Here is a 12772-nt window from a genome sequence, read left to right on the forward strand (position 1 = left end):
CTCGGGGCAGCCCATCTGGTGAAGCTTCGGGAGGCTCTGCTTCATTTATAAAAGAGCAGTAACCAGACGATCCCCATGGATGCCCCGTGGTCCCAGGCTAGCCCTTTTGAACCTTGACCTAGCCCAAAGGGTGGTGAGGAAAGCTGAGCTACTGTTACTGATGCTTCTGCTAAAGAAGTTGTTTTTTAGAGACGCCAGTGTTTTCCACTGTGGCATCTGTCACGAAAGACATTTCTCTCACTGCCTTTTTTTTTTTTTTAAATAAAAGGAGGGTTTGGAACTGGCGGATTTCTTGGGTCCTTTTTTTTAGTTCTGGTGATGGGGGATTCTTTAAAGTGACCGGGAACTGACCAGTGACTGTTTGGGAGTTTATGGCAGATGTTTGGCCTTTGGTGCTGTGCTTTCTAAGAAACCTTCAGAGAAAAATAGAAGTGCTTTCTTGGTAACTGCATTTGGTTTGATGTCAGTGGCTCTGCTGTGTGGCAATATGCTAGGGACAGAAAAAGACACAGGGACAATAAAGAGTTGAAGTTAGGAGCCGGCATCCTGGGAATCCACTGACTTTTTCTACTTGTACTTCCAGTTTACTAACTTTTTTCAAGTATAGAATCATAGTATCTCAGAGACTGAGAAGGCCTCAGAAGTCTTAGTATAACTTTTATCTTAATAGTAATTGTGACAAGTGGTTATAGGCCACTCAATTTTAAAGCCACTCTCTATTTCCTTTCCATCAGAAGGACATCAGTGATGTGTTTCTTAATTCATTTCATTTCTCTGTAGAAAAAGCATTCTTTGGGCAACTCAGTGGGTAGACGTTTGTAGAAGGAACAAGAGAGAGGTCTTAAGGAAGAAGGAAGGTAGGTGCTTCTTAAAAAAAACAATGCTGGTGTGTATAGGATTGCCTGTGTCGACAAAACTGACTCTCTTTTAGTCAAGAGAAGCTCAAAAAGGACAACCAGGCACCAGGTGACCTTAAAGTTTTCCATGATGTGATTTAGTAAAAGATTTGAGTTTTCTGGCTTTTATTGTCTTCAGCCCGGTCGAAATGAAGAGCACTGGGACATATATTTATGCCTAGCCAGGACATTGGTGCCCAAATATTAGAGGTGAAAGACAATGAGCCAGCAGGTTTCCAGATTCCAGAATAGAAAGAAATCAGGGTAAGAACTTTCATTTTCTTGGAAAGGGAGACAAAGGTGACTGAAGTGAAGTTTAGGAAGAGTTCAGGAGTAGAAGTACTGGATTGTTCACTAGAGTATTGAAAAAGTAAGTACCTAGATCTCCTTGGTGGCTCATTAATGTTAAGAGGAACAGAGGCCAACATTGGGGATGCTGTGACTGTCACTAGGACGGTGAAAATGTTAGGGCCTTCCAATTATATACCTAGGGGAAATCTTTGCCAAAGGAGATATTATTGAAATAAGGAGGACCCGAAAATACTTGCTATGGAGAAAATCAGGGGTTTGTAAAGACATATCTTTTTGGAAGTATCATCTCTCTTGCTTCATGTGGAAATTGAAAGGGAGATTTTAATTTGCTCTTTGTTTGCTATAGTTGAAATACTATATTTCTCTCCCTGAAACGAAGGTCTTTACACTATTGTTTCCTTCTGCACCTTCAGCAGTTCATCGGCTCGGATGACCTCTCTGAATAAGCTTGCCACCTTTTGGGTTTCCTTCTTTTGTAAGGACTTTGGGATTGTTCCAGGTGGGAGGTGCTCTTCAGGGACAGAGGCTAGTGCCTCAAATGTAAAACAAGAGAGAGCCAAGGCTTAGCCCTGGAACCAGACATCGAACATGTCCGGGTGTTCCAGTGATGGTGACGGGGACGTACCTTCTACCTTAGTATTTCATGGCTACAGAAGGAGCATCCTATCTTGGAGGTGAAATCCCTGGGTCTGAATCCCAGTTCTGCTTATTAGTTATATTACCTGTGTGACTTTTTTCAAATTACTTAAAAATCAAATTACTGGGCCTCAGTTTCTTCTGCAAAATAAAAGAATTGGATTAGATGATTTCTCGAGACCCTTTTAGCCCTACCTCTTAGAGGCATTATGATGTGAGAAATCCTTAGGAATCTTAACATAGCAGTTATTCAATCCTAGGAACTGGAGGAAACGGTTCAGAAGGCCTCTTCCTCAGGTGTTCGATCACTACTGCTAGAATGATTATGGAATGAGAGGTGGTTTTGCTAGGTGGTTAACTAATATATGAAGATTCTAAAGTTTCTTCAGTTGCTAGTAATTTTTCCCCTCCTCATTTTCACTCCCAAACTCAGAATCTTTCTTGCTATGTTTTTTGTTCTTGTTTGAGTACTATACTGTAGTGTAACATGATCATCTGTGATTTTGGAGGGATAACTTTCATTTACTTCTTACTGGCATTTTATATCTTTTTACCCAGTTTACCATGAAGTTAGCATTAGTTATGGAGGGTTGGGTGTAGAAGATTCCACAGTCCCTTTCAGAGAGCTTGTCACTGGCCTGACAACATTGAGGTACAAAGGCCTGAGCAATAGAGACAACTGAATTAGCATTAGGCAAGGCCACGGGGTTAAGTCACTTACTGCTCTTGAGTTGGCCAAAAGAAGTAAGTGCACATTCTAAGGTGGTGAGGAAAGGCTGCTTGGAGGTGCAGGCAGATTGGGTAGGGCCAAGGGGAATTTGTCATCCTTCTTCCACTTAGTCCTAGTCACATGATCTGTAACCTGACCTGCTTTAGCAGAGTAGTCATTTTCTCTGACTTGCTCTGTCAGAGAAAATGTTGATATTCTCAGTTGTTCCAACTTTCAGGGATGGGAAATTCTTTGCTGTTTCAGTTGTTGAACATTCTGACCAAAACTTTTCACCCTCTTAACAGGACACTCTTTTTCACCTGGTGTAGTGGATAGAGAGCTGGCCTGGGAGTGAGTCTGGACTGCCTTAGGCACCTTCAGACTTGGGCAAGTTGCTTAACCTCAGTTTCCTTATTTGTAAAATGGAAATGAGAATAGTACATACCTCTCAGTTGTTGTGAAGGTCAAATGAGATGATGTGTGTGACGGTTAATTAGCTCCTTTAGATTTAGTGATCATTTCTCTGTAGATGATTCTCAGCCTTAACCTCTTTGCTGACTTCCTGTCTTGTGTCTCCAACTGCCCAGTGGACTTCTGGACTGAGCATCTTAAGCTCAACATGTCCCCTCCCTCTTCTGAACTTCCCTGTTACTCTGATGGGCACTGTCATCCTCCCTAACACCCAGGCTCCTGACCCACATGGTATCCTCAAGTCTTCTTTCTCTCTCGCCTCCCCATCCAGTCTGTCCTAAGCGCCTGTGGGCTTTGTCTTTGTATACACCCCCTTGCCTCAGGTGATAGGACCACTGCTCTGGTTCAGGCCTTATCACCCTGGGCCCAGACTCTACAGTAGGCTGGCTCTGGCCTCATGTCTCTTCTCACTCCAATCCATCCTCCACTCAGCTGGCATATCTGTCTTCCTACAGGATAGCTCTGACCATGACAGCCCATTATTCAGTAAACTCAAATAGCTCCCTATTGCCTCTAGGACGGAGGATAACAACATCTCTGGCCTTTCGGGCCCCACTCCCCTGGCTCCTTCCTGCTTCTCCAGTCTCTTTTCTATCTTAATCACCCCCAATTCTGCGATCCACTGACACTGATCTCTGCTATTTCTCTCACAAGCTACTGTCATCTCTGTGCATTTTCACTGGCCACATCCCATGCCTGGAGTTGTCTCTCTCCACACCTCTGCCTCCTGGCTTCCTCGACTTCTTTCAAGTTTCAGTGAAAATCCCTCCTCCAAGAAATCTTTCCCGGGCCTCCTTAATCTTAGTGCCTTCTCTGGGAGTTGATCTCCAGGTATCTTGTACGTATCTTGTTCATACTAGGTTGTTTGTGTGTCGTCTCCCCCCCAGCAGGCTGTGAGCCCCTTGAGAACAAGGATGGTTTGGTATCCCTAGCAGTGCCTGGCACTGGAGATACTTCATAAAGGTTTGTTGACTTGACGTCTCCCCAGGGGAGACAAACAAATACCTAGGTGGGTACATGTAAAACATATACAAAAGAGATTCCAGGCAGCTTTGATGGAGATGGAGCGCAGGGGGTCAGGAAGTGCTTTGTACCCAAGATGCAGCTGGAGCTGAGTTCTGAAGGCTGTAGGGATTCCCAGGGGCAGAGACCAGAAGGGAGTGTCTCCCAGGCATGGGGACAGCTATTGGGTGTCAGAGAGGTGGGAGGCCGAGTGTGGCATGTGAGGAAAAGTAAGAGGACCCATCTGGCTGGACCCTAGAGAGGGAGAAGAAGAGTGCTAGGGAACAAGACCGGAAGGGAGCTTTGAATACCCAAAAGAACTTATATTTGATCCTAGAAGTGATAAAAAGCCACAGGATTTATTGAGTAGGGGAGTTACATGGTAAGACCTGAACTTTAGGAAAATCACTGGCTGCTGTATAGATAGGGTGGTAGATTGTAATGGGGAAAGACCTGAGGCAAGACGATCCAATTAGAGGCTTTTATTAAGTAGTGATTAGTGCCTGAACTAGGGTGGGACTGTTAGAGTGGACAGGAAAGCATATTGGCAAATCATCTTGTAGAGAGATAGAAATAGTAAGATTTGGTAACTGAATAGAGGGGTTTGAGAGAGCAACAAGTGGAGAATAATGCTGAATCTGTGAACTGGGGAGATTGGAAGGACAACGGTGCATTTGACAGAAAGAGGGAAGGAAAGATAACGTGGAGTTAGAGATGCTGGTGGGACATACATGTTGAAATGGCTCATTATTAGTGATTCGGGACTGGAGCTCAGGAGAGAGACCAAAGCTGAATCTGGAAGTCTGCGAATCATCTGCATAGAAAAAGGCATAAAACCAGTGGGAGTCGATGAGGTCACTGAGAGAGTGTAGGGAGAAAAGAGCAGAGGGTACATGACAGACTTACCAGTTAGAGACAAGCAAGGATGGGGCCAGGAGAGAGCAGTGTCATAAAAACCCGAAGTGTTGGAGAGGACTGAGGACGAGAGCATGGTGTTAGCTGTGGAGAGGGATGAAGACTGAGAAGAGACCAGCAGATACAGCAATTAAGAAATCATTGGTGACTTTTTTTGATTTTTTTTTTGTTGTTTTGGTGGAGCAGTGAGGGTTAAGTGACTTGCCCAGGGTCACACAACCAGTGTCAAGTGTCTAAGGCTGGATATGAACTCAGGTCCTCCTCAATCCAGGGCCAGTGCTTTATCCACTGCGCCACCTAGCTGCCTCGAATTGTCAACTTTTGAGCCAGGAGTTTCAACCTTAATTCTTGATACGGCTCGACTTTTGCCTTTTCAGATTCCTTTGGGCCCCTCAGGTTTCCCCAGGGTGCTTTTTCATCTGTTGTGGCAGGGAGTTGGGGCATTAGCTGACTGTGATTCAGGAAGTTGGGGGTCAGCTGCTGCCATTCCACCTTCAGGCCTTCTTTCGGATGGATGCCAGGATGGTGTCTTTTGTGTTGGTTGCCATGTGCATTGACATCAGTTTTTGCCAGCTAAGGGAATTGGAACTCAAGAATTTTCAGTGTTTTTATTAGGACATGGAATGAAGGAAGGAATGAAGGAAAGAACTAACGAATGAATGAATGAATGAATGGTGTAGCAGGCACTAGAGGAAACCCTGAGGATAAAACTAGGAGAGCTAGATGGCTTCTGCTTTCCAGGAGCTGACCTTCTATAAGGGGAGACAGAACATGAAGGAGCTTTTAGCTGTGGTCATATGGAAAGGCCCAGCGGTTCTTAGGGAGCATTGGCAAAATAGACAGTGATGATTCTTAGTGTTGTTTACCTTGATAAAACCCATTGCCTGGTGCCAGCCATTGGAAGTTTTCTGTACCTATTTTCCATCTGTTCTAAGGTGGAACGTGCAGATCCTTGCCTGCTGAAGAAGCTTCCAGGGGTTTCTGTGGCTTCCAGGATAGCGTGCCATCTCTGGCCTGTCTTTCTAGGCTGATGATGCATTTTTTACTCCCTGCTCTGCCACACTGGCCTCCTGGCTGTTCTGCCTATACAGAGTTTCATCTCCTGTCACTGGGTCTTTTTCCTGGGCTGATTGTCATGCCAGGAATGCCCTCTCCCTTTGAGGCTCAGCCCAAACATGAGGCTGCTCCAGTTGTTAGCACGGCTCTCACCCTGTAATTACTTTGTATCATTTTGCTATACTTTGTATTGATGACGACTCGCTTGTGAACATGCTGTTTCCCTCAGCACTCCCCTCTCACCTCCCCAGTAGTGTGTAAGCTCCTTGTGGGCAGACTGCTTTGGTTTGGGTTTGGTTTTCTCTCCCAGGGTCAGCAGAGTGTCAGGTGTGGAGCAGGTATGTAAATGATTGTTAAATGGAACTGGATCTGTGTCAGAGAGTAAGCCAAGATGTGTAAGAGAATATAACTGGGGGTCGTGAGTTGAAACTGAGAGAATGTAATTCTGATGCCTAGTGTATACCTAATAATACTTTGATCTTGTATGCAGTTTTATGCTTAAGAAGTTCAAAGTTCTATAATTATAATGCTCCTAGGTCTTGTATCTTCATCTGTGAAATGAACTGGTGCACTTCCTAGGATAGAACACACTTATCCACTACCCTAAGTCACTGTGTCGAGGCATTTATAGTATGAGGCCATTGCACTTCCATTAACGTTTTTTGTTGTTGTTCGGGGCAATGGGAGTTAAGTGACTTGCCCAGGGTCACACAGCTAGTAAGTGTCAAGTGTCTGAGGCCAGATTTGAACTCGAGTACTCCTGAATCCAGGGCCGGGGCTTTATCCACTTCGCCACCTAGCCTCCCCCAATCCCATTAACTCTTAAGTTTCATAGACAGCTTGGTTAATGTGTATATTTTAGTTCTAGAGTTCAATAGAAATGCTTCTTCCTAATTGGCACAGGTAGACATTTGACAGAACATCTTTTTCCAAAGAAGAGAACAGCCCCCTTTATGTATTTTCTCTTGAATAACTCCAAAGAGATGGTATTGAAAGGGATATAAGTGGGAGTTAAAATTTAGCCTAGAAAACAGTGCTTAAAGAAACTTTTTCTTCTTCTCTCCCTTTCCCTCCCCCCATTTCCCAGGGTCCTAATTACCTTTTTTTTTTTTTTTGCTGGGCAATGGGGGTTAAGTGACTTGCCCAGGGTCACACAGCTAGTAAGTGTCAAGTGTCTGAGGCTGGATTTGAACTCAGGTACTCCTGAATCCAGGGCTGGTGCTTTATCCACTGTGCCATCTAGCTGCCCCCCCCTAATTACCTTTAAGGTCAAAATAAGCTGATTTTCAGGGGACAGAAGAAATTTGGAAAGCTACAGGATCAGAAAGAGATCAGGTGATAAGCATGGATAGCAGATTACAGAGGAATTCATTCATTCATTTTTTTGTCAGGGCAATGAGGTTTAAGTGACTTGCCCAGGGTCACACCAGCTAGTAAGTGTCAAGTGTCTGAGTCTGGATTTGAACTTGGGTCCTCTGAGTCCAGGGCCAGTGCTTTATCCCCTTCACCACCTAGCTGCCCCCTACAGAGGAATTTGTAATGGGATTTGGTAGCCAAGTAGGCTGTTGTCTTTTGGGCTCTGGGAGGTGTCACTCAGCAGAATGTTGAGACAGGATACAGATGAGATCTGTAAGCAGAAGGGAGGTGACAGTAGTTTGAAGAAATGATGGGAGGGAGGTAAGGCAGGGCATTAGTGTAGCAGCCAAAGTTGCTATATCACCTCCAATGAACCCATGACTCTTGTAAGGTATGTCTTCATGTAAAGAGGATAGGGAAAGGAGAGATTCAGAAATTAAGATGATGTAAAAAAATAAATAATATCAAGAAAAAAAACAAAACACCAAAGCCAACATATGACTGAGTGAACGAGTTTGTCTAAAAGAAAAAACAATTACAAAAAAACCCCTCAGAAAATCAAGGATGCTGTTGGCATTTTATCTGGCATAGCATGTGGGTTGCCTCAGTAATTGTCTTTAGTCTCAATTGATGTGTTCATCTATATCTCATTCCTTTACTTTCTGTTTATTGCCTTTTTTTCCCCATTCTGTCTGGTCTTTAGATATTTTAGTTAACTTTTGAATAATCTTCATAGATTTGTCTTGATAGCCATCTGATACTCAAGTCAAATTTTGGGTACTGTTTTTACCCTTTTGCCTTTGGCCATCCTGTATTAATGGGGTTTGTATTCATCTTTCATCTTAATTTTGTTTGTTTGTTTTTGTTTTTGCAGGGCAATGAGGGTTAAGTGACTTGCCCAGGGTCACACAGCTAGTTAAATGTCAAGTGTCTGAGGCTGGATTTGAACTCAGGTCCTCCTGAATCCAGTGCTTTATCCACTGTGCCACCTAGCTGCCCCCTCATCTTAATTTTTTTTAAATTATCTTTCTATAATCCCATTGTTTGCTGTAGTCTCAGATAAGGTGCTTATTTAACTTTTTCTAGCTTTGCCTTCCATAGAATACAGTATATGGCATAGGAGTTTGGATGTCTATTGCATTTTTATTTGCTGTAACTTATTTTTCATTTATCCACTGGTTTGGGTATGTGGGAACTAATTAAGAGCATTGGGATAAAAATTGAGAGCGAAAATGTAGACTAGTATGCATATAATCCCACTTTGGATTTGGCACGATGACTTGGCTGAGAAGCTGTAATCACTTTATGGGCATTATCTCTATTACATCTTCAAATATCCCTGCTTTATTATTTGTATCTTACTGATGGGGAAGCTGAATGGTTTTGACTTCCAACTGAGTTCACGGCAAGCCAGTGATGGAACTGGGAATATAGGGCTCCTAATTGTGTTCTCTGTTTAGGGTAACTCATTTAGAGTGATGCTGCATTAAGTGGAAATGGGCCTTCCTCTATTTTCTAAACACTTTAATCACTGGGAAGGGAGATTACACAGGTGGTGGGGAGCAGATGTTTTCTTTCCACTGAGGAGAAGACAAGAGGGAATGTCTTTAATGGCAACAGAAGTTATGTAGATTACTTCCTATGTACAGAGGTTGTGAGATACTGGGATGGCTGGAGCTTTTGAAATGCTTTCTTCAGAGCTTTAGGAGAAGGGTTGCCTGCTGGGGTTATTCAGGTGTGGGCTTGCACAGAAATGTGGCTAGCTAAATGTCTCATATGAAAGGGCTAGGCCATCTCCTGAAGTTCCTTCCCACACTATGATTTCTCTGCTTCCTTAATTTACCAGGGTGTGTGTGTTAGTGAATATACTTCCACTTTTTCAAGTGATGAAACTGAATCGGAGAGTATAGGTGAGTCGGCCAAAGCTATCCATTAAAACCCGAGGCCTTGGGGGCAGCTAGGTGGCGCAGTGGATGGAGCACTGGCCCTGGAGTCGGGAGTACCTGAGTTCAAATCCGGCCTCAGACACTTAACACTTACTAGCTGTGTGACCCTGGGCAAGTCACTTAACCTCAATTGCCTCACTAAAATAAAAAAACAACAACAAAAAAAACCCACAAGGCCTTGCGACTCCTGTTGAAAGCATAGGGAAATACTCCCAGAGTTGGGTGAGTATTTTCTTGGTTCTAAATATAGCACTGTTGTGAGCCTTCCTAAACCATGGGGACTAAAACTGTTTCCTGCCGTGCGTGCTGCCATAGATTGTATGAGTTGAAAGCCATTAGCTGGGTTTATTTTGGAACGGAGTATCTTGGAGTTTATAAAAATGAGTCCAAGTGTTTGGGGCTTCAGTTGCGTGTATATAAATGGGAACAAATTGTCAATAACAGATTAAGGTAATGGATTCTTAATGACCATGCTTAGTCTGAGACTAAGTCTGAGACTGCTTGGGGGAAGAGATGCTTCATTTGGGGGTTTTGGAGCCTAGAGAAACTGCAGGTTAAAAGATGGGGTAATAAAGCACGGCTGAACACCAACCATGGAAATCACACTCATGAATGGGCGCCAGCTCAAATTCTCAGTTCAGGAAATGCCAAAGTTAACATTCCTAAAACAACATGAACTCATCTGCCTCATGTTTCTTCATTTCTTGTAAAGATCATGAATTCATTGGTGTGAATAGACCCATCACAAAGGCAGGCTGTAGTCCTATATTATCTTTTTATTTTTTTATTTTTTTTTAGTGAGGCAATTGGAGTTGTGACTTGCCCAGGGTCACACAGCTAGTAAGTGTCAAGTGTCTGAGGCGGGATTTGAACTCAGGTACTCCTGACTCCAGGGCCAGTGCTCTATCCACTGTGCCACCTAGCTGCCCCAGTCCTATAGTATCTTAGCGGATGGGCTTCATGATTTGCTGTGGCTAAGAAATTAATTATCTGGTAGTTAGCCTTCTGTGGTGGGATCTCATTCTTAGTGTTTATCTTAAGATATTGTAGAAAAAAATTTGTCAGTATTGGCAAATGGTTTTGGTGCAGGCTGGGCCATTGAGAAACGGAGGCAGGGGGGATTTGTTGGTAATTTTAACAAATGTCTTGTGGGTTTAACTTACATTAGTGGTAGGAGATGTGAGAATATTTCTTTGGCTCATCTGGAAGTAGGCATATCATCATCTCAACAGATACTTTAGTTTCCTTTAACAGGAAAGATGCTGCATGGGCTTGCAGAGGATGAAGAGGTCAAATCTCTGGCCTACTATTCAATGAACTAATATTTATTGCTGGCCTGTTGTATATAAGGCATTGTGCTACACCCTGGGGATACAAGGGAATGATCTTGAAGTAGGTAGGTCTTTTCTACCCTGGTAAGGAACTGTGGAGAAAAATAGCCCTTGTTTTTTTTGTTTTAGCCCTTGTTTTTAGCTGCAGGATGGGGAGACTGGTTTCTAGAAACGTCAGCTAGAAAACTGGCAGAGCTCTAAGTGACGTGGAAACATTTCTGCATGCGTAGCACTCGGTACCCTGGTTATTGTCGTTGTCGCTTAGTTTATGGTGATTTTCCCCATAGCCTCCCTACCCCCCAAATTCCGTAGGGGTTCCCAGGTAGTTCTGCCATTTGGAGCCTGTTTAAGATGAGCCAGGTGTGGCTTCTGCTCCTGGCTTTGCTGTTCCTTAGCTGCATGCCCTCAGGCAGGTTATACTCCCTTTCTCTTAGAGAATAAGAGAACTAAATTTAAATGATGCATAGCATCCCTTTCAGGTCTGTAATTCTTTGATTCTATGCAGAGAGGAAAGGAGATAATCGTTTATTAAGCACCTACTAAGTGCCAGGCATTGTGCTGAGCACTTCCCAGTATTGTTTCCTTGGATCCTCCCGGGGTGGGAGCTAGGTGCTATTATTATTGCTGTTTTACCGCTGAGGAGACTGAAATAGAAGTTAAGGGTCACGGGGCTAGCAAGTGTCTGAATTGGCATTTGAATTCTGCTCTTCCTGTCTTCAGGCCCCATGTGAACTAAGCAGCAATCACATTGTTACAAAGGCCTCCTAAGATCACATAGTTAATATTCCTATTCCAGACTAGGTTGGGATCTAAATAGATTTAAATGGATGTCTCACAAAGAATCACTGAGCACCTATTGTACACCTGAATAAAGTGGCTGTGTGCCTTTTGAACTAAGACCGCGAAGGGACTGTGGCAACTTAGAGCATAGGCATAAGGCACTTCATATTATAGCCCAAACCAGGTTAAATGTAATGGAGATATTATTTAACAAACTAAAAATACAGTAAAACATGAGCCTTTTTTTTTTTTTGGGTGGGGCAGTGGGGGTTAAGTGACTTGCCCAGGGTCACACAGCTAGTAAGTGTCCCATGTCTGAGGGTGGATTTGAACTCAGGTCCTCCTGAATCCAGGGCTGGTGCTTTATCCATTGCGCTACCTAGCTGCCCCATGAGGTTCCATTTTCAAACCAAGTGAATGACAGGGATCCTGACGTGTGGATTAGTGACACCATCGTCTTAGAGAATGTTTGAAGTACAGTCGAGAAGCATTTATGAAGCACTGTCTTGTATCAGGTAATGTGCTAGGCATTGGGCAAGCCGACACAGAAGTGAAACAGTCCCTGCCCCTGAGAAGCTCTCATTCGGATAGAGGAGACAATGTGTATGTGTCTAAGTGTATATAAGATCATGCAAAGTGAGTACCACATAACAGCATGTCCAGGAGCACAGGAAAGGCTTGATGTAAAAGGTGCTATTGAATCTTTTTTTTTTAATTATAAAAGTATTTTATTATTTTCCAGTTACATGTAGAGATAGTTTTCAACATTTGTTTTTTATAAGATTTCTAGTTTCAAATTTTTCTCCCTCCCTCTCCCCTCCCCAAGACAGCAAGTAATCTAATATAGGTTCTCTATGTACAATCACATTAAACATATTTCTGCATTAGTCATGTTATAAGAGAAGAATCAGAGCAAAAAAGGAAAAACCTCAAAAAAAGAAAAACAACACCAAAAACAAAAGAAATAGTATAGTTCAATCTGCATCCATATTCCACAATTCTTTCCCCCCCCCCCTGGATTTGGAGAGCCTTTTCCATCATGAGTCCTTTGGAACTATCTTGAACCATTGTATTGCTAAGAAAAATCAAGTCTATCACAGTTGATCAACACATAATGTTGTTGATACTGTGTACAGTGTTCTCCTGGTTCTGCTCATCCCACTCAGCATTAGTTCATGCAAGTCCTTCCAGGTTTCTCTGAACTCCTCTTGCTCATCATATCTTACAGCACAATAGAATTCCATTACATTCATATACCACAACTTGTTTAGCCATTCCCCAATTGATGGGCAGCTCCTCAATTTCCAATCCCTTGCCACCACAAAAAGAGGAGCTATAAATATTTTTGTACATGTGGGTCCT

General features: G+C 43.2%; 1 protein-coding gene across 2 annotated transcripts in view; it reads left to right on the forward strand.

The window, feature by feature from the left end:
• Positions 1-12772, forward strand: part of AMBRA1 (autophagy and beclin 1 regulator 1) — a 187329-nt gene that overhangs the window by 775 nt on the left and 173782 nt on the right. The gene's annotated exons all lie outside the window — the stretch shown is intronic.

Source organism: Dromiciops gliroides, chromosome 6, assembly GCF_019393635.1.
Source record: "Dromiciops gliroides isolate mDroGli1 chromosome 6, mDroGli1.pri, whole genome shotgun sequence".
Classification (NCBI taxonomy): Eukaryota; Metazoa; Chordata; class Mammalia; order Microbiotheria; family Microbiotheriidae; genus Dromiciops; species Dromiciops gliroides.